This window comes from Panthera tigris, chromosome B3, assembly GCF_018350195.1.
Source record: "Panthera tigris isolate Pti1 chromosome B3, P.tigris_Pti1_mat1.1, whole genome shotgun sequence".
Taxonomy (NCBI): Eukaryota; Metazoa; Chordata; class Mammalia; order Carnivora; family Felidae; genus Panthera; species Panthera tigris.
In genome coordinates, this window is record NC_056665.1 from 67,319,304 (window position 1) to 67,326,482 (window position 7,179).

Here is a 7,179-nt window from a genome sequence, read left to right on the forward strand (position 1 = left end):
TAACTTCCAACTAAATTAAGTCTTAGAATTATCTGTGTTGGGGGGCCTTTCTTTTTTACGTTGTTTTTTTTATTATTGTTGCCTTTTGTTTAGCTGTTTGGTCCAGTTTATATCAAATTTAAGTTACATTATTTCTTCAATGGTTCTCAATGTGCCTTCTTCAGAAATGAATGAGGGTAAGACTTAATCACCTTCTCCTAGCATTCCTGTGATGAGATGTATATTTAGACCAGGTATATTTTAAGTCTTAGTTCATTTAAAGTTGAATGCAGATAGGTCTAGCAGGCCATGAATCAACCCTGGGTGCCTTCATTTTGAATTTTCATTTATAAGCCCTATGAAATGTCACAGTAAGAAAAACAGCCCAAGGCTCATACCAACAAAGGGAGGAGAGTTAGGCTAGAAGACCCAATTTGGAGGTCTCATGCCAGGGGGCAGCTGAAATCCCTGAAGGCAATAAAAGAGAGGGTAAACAGGTCTATCTGTTGTTTGTTCCCCTTAATCTCAGAAAGTAGAATTTCTTTTCAAAATTTTTTTTTAACGTTTATTTATTTTTGAGACAGAGAGAGACAGAGCATGAACAGGGGAGGGGCAGAGAGAGAGGGAGACACAGAATGGGAAGCAGGCTCCAGGCTCTGAGCCATCAGCCCAGAGCCCGACGCGGGGCTCAAACTCACGGACCGCGAGATCGTGACCTGAGCTGAAGTCGGACGCTTAAAGGACTGAGCCACCCAGGCGCCCCTCAGAAAGTAGAACTTCTTCTACTCCTTGAGGGATTTAAAAATCCTATTTTTATAGAATTTTATATAGATTGATACTCTAAAGAGTATAAATTATGGCCTGGATTAAACTGTTACTCTTCTAATCCTTACAAGGACCACATTTTCTTTGAGAAACCAAGAAAAAGTGAATGATTATAAAGTTGCTATGAAACACTGACTAGAAAAGTCCATCCTGAGGTCTCTAAAGTGTTTGCTTCATGAATTTACCCAACATCGCTTTCATGTGTTCTTAGTCCTCTTTGATTTTATGCCATGAATCCAATTCCCACATCAATAAGAGATTGCCAGTCCTGGGATCTCCTAATAAAGACAGGTTGTGTACACACGTAGCACATACCCTGAAGCAGGACCCTTCTGTCCAGGCCTCCCCTGAGGAGGGATGGCCAGCAGGAAGGTGGACACATCCAACTACACTATATCATCTGACCCGGCTTCCCTCCTCCCTTCAGATTTCAGGCATCTCTGCCTGGGCCCCAGTCTGTTTAAACTCACACTAGCCCTTCAACAAAACCATCATATCTTTATAACACTCTTTAAAATGTAAAGTTTTCAAGGATTTTTTTTTTCTTAGAGTAGTACATATATTGAAATAGCTGTATAGCTTCACCCAGTAATAAATAACTCCTTGGAAAAAAAGAAATGCTCAAGATGGATATTCTGCAAAACTCCAGAATTATTGCGAAATCACATTTTTATCTACCATTTTTAGAGCCCATTTGATTTATCCCAGCTTGGCATATTAGAATAGACATGGGGATACAAACAGCCTGATAGTTAAAATTTTGTCTGCATATGAATCTCCTCTGGCTTCCTTCTCTGCCAGGAAAATTTTTCCTGTTGTCAGTCAACTGATCCTAATATCTTCTTGGAACAGAGCAAACATTTTAAAGTGCAAAGCAAAAGTCCTCCCCCAGCCCTGGAGAGAAAACTTTTTTTTCCCCCTTGAGCTGTTGATGTCTTTAAGAGAAATGGCTTTAGTTGGTTCAGTCAGATGATAGAGGACACATTTAAATCCATATAAAGGGAAATGTTTGAACACCAGTACCATTGATTTCAAGGAAGGTTTATTTGGGTAACATTTGTTTAAGAACATAATCTGAGTTATAAATTGCCTAGTGGGTAAATCCCTCTTAAGCAACAGCAGAGGAGTAGTTTTGTTATTTTGAACTTCGTATCTTTGCTTTGAAAAAAGTCCTATATAATTATGCATTTTGAAGTATTTTATCAACTTAGAAAGGAACTCAGTCCTCTCGATCATGGACTGCATTGCTGTAATTAACTATTTCCAATTCTTTTTAGAGTTTTGGTCAAGTTAGTTACTCTGAATCTAAAGAAGAAAATGAAGACACAACTTTGTCTTAAACCCTAGTAAAGGGTTTTGTTTTAAGGCAGGCAAAACAAGTCTTCTTATGAGAGCCTATGGTAATTGATCTAGAGTTTTTGAGCTTATTTCTGCTAGTAACTCAACACACATTACTTGAACTGTTGGCTAAACATAAATTGATAGAAAATAGTCACCAGGGAGATTAGAAACACAGTAGTGATAGTCACTGAAAAGAGATTTGAACCAAAAAAGCAAATAAACACCCAAACTACAACAAAGTGTCTATAGAGCTCTTCATTGATCTCGTATTTTAGAAAAATGAAGTGTGTGTTAGGGATGATTCATGGGCTGAATAAGAAAGTTGTTGGGGGCTGGTTTAAGGTGGAGAAAGAAACACAGGAAACAGCAAGCAATACTGGTAGAAAGAGTAAGTTTTTTTTTATTTTAAATTTTTTTTTACATTTATTTATTTTTGATAGAGAGAAACAGAGCACAAGTGGGGGAGGGGCAGAGAGAGAAGGAGACACAGAATCGGAAGCAGGCTCCAGGCTCTGAGCTGTCAGCACAGTGCCCAACGCGGGGCTCGAACTCACAAACCATAAGAGCATGACCTGAGCTGAAGTCAGACGCTTAACCGACTGAGCCACCCAGGTGCCCCGTTGAGCTTTTAAAGTTTTCATTATCAAATTTGACTAATAAAACTTAAATTTTGGTTCAATTTAAATAAAGCAAGTGATAGGTGGCCAAAATGAGACTATCAAATTATGTCAGAATTAATCAAGGTATTGTCTTATTTGAAAGCTGTTTGGGCAATAATAGGTATATTGTTGAAAGGTTCTCCCGAGGAATGGAGCCAATAGGAGATATAGCTAGCTAGCCATCCATCCATCCATCTACAGATAGAGAGATTTTAAGAAACTGACTTACACAATTGTGGGGGCTAGAAAGTCAAATCCAGAGGGGAGGCCAGCAGGCTAGAAACTCAAGTAAGAGTTGATGTTGTGGTCTTGAGTCCCAAATCTGCAATGTAGGCCAACAGGTGGGAAACTCAGGCAATGTTTCCATGTTGCAGTATTGAGGCAGACTTGCTTTTTCGTCAGGAAACCTTAGACTTTGCTCTTAAAGCCTTTAATTAATGACATGAGGCCTACCCACATTATGGAGGGTACTCTGCTTTATTCAAAGTCGACTGATTGTAAATGTTGATCACATCCAAAAATTACTTTTATAACAGCATCTAGACTGGTGTTTGACTAAGTAATTTAGGCACTACAGCCTAACCAAGTTTACACATCACAGTAGCTTTAGCGACTACCCTTAACTTTTATACATTTTAGTTTCTCATAGTGTCTAAAGTATGATATGATATGTTAAATATTATGGAAAATGTTAAATAGTGTATGTGTTTTTCAGATTTTGGAGTGTCGTGTGCCTCTGGGTGTGTGTGTGTGTGTGTGTGTGTGTGTGTGTGTGTGTGTGAAAGTTTGTGCCATATGCTCAGTATTTCTGGTGTGTGTTTCTAACTTACACGTGCAAGACAAGTGTATGCTGCTACAGCATTTCTAATGCAACCTTCCAAAAGAATATAATCTGTACGTCTCAAACACTACAGTTGAACATACCTCTAATGATAACACGTAAAGAATCCCACTGCAGACTATGGATAATACATCCAGTATCTTTGAAGGGGAAGGACTTAAACATAAGAAATAAATGACCCATTAGGATATATGACTCCAGTAGCCTAGGCATTGATCTTTTGTCCTTCATTTTAATACTAACGAGATAAAATAATCTATTAGAAATTTCATTCTGGCCATTTGCATCTATTGTTAAAAGTGACTGCTTATAAACTTTAAATGCTTTGGTTTTGGTTCATTTTATTTTTGGTTTTTGCTCATGCTTGTGTTTGCAGAGTGTGTCGTTCAGCTGGTTGAGTGATTGGTTGATTTTTGAACTCAAATATTGTATTTATCAAGACTACAAGAAAGAGTACCTAAGAATATAAATGGGAATTTAGAGAACGGTTTTGAAGAAAATGACAATAGATTTTAGCTGATTTTGTTGAAAGTCTTAATATCTTGATAAGGATAAACAATGTCACTGGCCTCTATAAAATAATGCATTTTTCCTCTTCAGTATTCACCTTTGTATGGAAATTGGATAATAAATACCATTGTTCTTGTAGGTGAGATCTGAAATGGGTCTCACAAGGCTAACGTCAAGGTATCAATAAGCCTCCATTCCTTCGGGAGGCTCTGGATGAGAATCTGATCCCTCATCCTTTCCAGCTTCCAGAGACCACCCACCCACATGCTCGGCTCAGGGCCCCTCCCTCCATTTCAGCCCAGCTACAACCTCAGGCCCAGACCTTCCCACGTGGGCATCTATCTGGGTCTCTCTCCTCTGCCTCCCTCTTGCACTCTCTTGCACCTATGAGAGCTACCAAGTAATAAATGTTTGCTGTTTTAAGCCACAAAGTTTGTGGTAATTTTTTATAGGAGCTATAAAGAAATTTCTGAAAAAGAAAAAAAAGAGACTGTTGTTACAGTATGAAGAGGATAAAATCATCCTTAAGGATAAATCGAGAAATTTCTTTGTATTTTCAAGTAAAACAAGTATTTGCCAACTTAGCAAAGGCAGACAATGCTCTTATTTGTGTACTTTGACTGTAGTGGGGATGGATACCAATCTCAAAAAGAGATTTGAATATATACCACCAAAGTTAAATAGATATTTAAATTGCCAATCACAACCAATCTAATCACACACATCTCCTCATCCTGAGGTCAGTTGATTAGCGACTTAAATTCCATCTGCAACCATAATTCCTACTTACTAGGTAACCTAACAGATTCACAAGTTCCAGGCTTTAGGATATGGACATCTTTGCGGGGGTCATTATTCCACCCTGTGAGTTAATAATTCTTGAAACTGGGTGATGGGCACAAAAGGGTTCGTTATTCCAATCTATCAATTTTTATAGGTTTTAACTTTGAAAACAAAAAGGTAAAACATATATAAATTTAGGACCTTATATCACCCAAGGAATTGCGTCTAGAAGAGAATTTCAAATTCAGTTACAACCTCATTAGTATTCAGCCTCTTAGGAAATTTCCATATTTATTTCTAGTGAGCTATCTGAAAAAAAGATAAAATAATGCAAAAGTTTTCAAGCTTAAAAGTATAAAAATATAGGAATACATTTTCCTTCCAGCAAACAACCCTTCCTCAGGTTTAATCCCCCCATCCCCACCACCGCCAAAAAAAAAAAAATGGTTTAAAATAATTTTTAAAAATACTCATTACAGATTCTTAGAACTTTTAGGTTTGGAGAGTTCTTTCATATAATCTGGTCTAAGTACTCTCTGACACAAAACTTCCTGCCAAATGATCATCCACATGTTAATTGAACATATCCGGGGGTGAAGGATGGGAGGTCACATCCCCTGAATTAGTTTATTTCATCTTTGGACAACTATGATTATTAAGATTTCATTCCACCAATGCAGCTATGGAGTTATTCTACTAACTATATAGTTGTTTACTTATAGTTGTTATAGTTATACTATAGCATAGTACTATTCTAAGTATAATACTACTTCTACATAACAGTCTAGAAACAGAAAGTAGCCCAGATGTCACCTCAAGGCTAAATACCTTTAGTGCCTCTGGACATCCATGGCAACCCAAAATTGCTAGAGGAAGACTGTGGGGCACCTGGGTGGCTCAGTCAGTTAAGCCTCCCGGCTCTTGGTTTCAGCTCAGGTCATGATCTCACAGTTCATGAGTTTGAGCCCCACATTGGGCACCTCACTGACAGTGCAGAGCCTGCTTGGAATTCTCTCTCTCTCTCTCTCTCTCTCTCTCTCTCTCTCTCTCTCTCCCCCCCTCTGCCCCTCCCCTGCTCTTGTGCACTCTCTCTCTCTCCCTCCCTCTCTCTCTCTCTCTCTCAAAGTAAATAAATGAAAAAACTTTTTTAAAAAAGGAATGAAGACTGTGTTCCTATGGCATATTTTATTGGTGGTAAATTTGTTACTTTAAGAGTAAATTCTCTAACAACTCATTTATCTGATATATTGAATCATAATGCATTGGGAAAATCCAGAGAAGATTTTATCCATGGCCCTACTCCAAAAGCCAGCCTCACAGATTTTCTGGGATTCTTACCTTCTGTAGACAGGATTTTTCATCTTGGTGGTAAATAAGCATTTTTGTCCTGGGATAGTTCTAGACATAACTGCACACTTATGAGCTGGGAGCATAGATGACTGGGTTAGAGAGATCAGAAGAGCATTAAGTGGTACAAGTGAACCTTCAGCCTGCACTGAAGACCTTGCATTGTATAAGGACAGTTGAATCTGTAACTTGAGAGAAGCTGATCTCTTCCTACTTATTAGCAGATTTTAAAACCAATTTTACCTGAAAAACAAAATTTCACAAAAAAATGTATGTTCCACTTTTCATTTTTCTGGTACCTAGTTTGCCAAGATTGGCTACAAAGCTGAAAGTAACACAGTTAAACAGGAGGCCATGGCTCCATAAAATTTAAAGCTTTTCAGGTTTATTTAACACATTTTGTTACCTCAGGACAACTTTGTTCTAATAAGATGTAAAGGAGGACCAGAGTCATGCCATTAGATTTCATTAGGCAAAAAGGATAAATTCTAGACAGAATTACCATAGATATGAAACGCGTGGGGAAGTTGTCCAACAGACTTAGGTGGCTCATTTCTCACCACCTTACAACACAGTTAACTACCTCAACTTCTGTCGAGCAGGGCTTCAACTGTACGGCTGATTGAAAATATAAATCAGTAAAGGCCCTGGTTAAGATACTTTGCCCCTGAAACTATTCAGTGACTTTTCTGAACTGAGCTCTTTTCTCCTGTCAGTGGCTTTTTTTTTTTACACTTTTGTTGACTCTGGGCCTAGTAGCTCCTGGTGGGAATCCATCGTTTATCCCATTTTCAGAAAGGACCACCTCTGTTCCCCCCAAATCATAGACTTACAAGACCACTCGACTGTTCACTTGAATCATATACCAACCCACATACCCGACCAATTACTTAG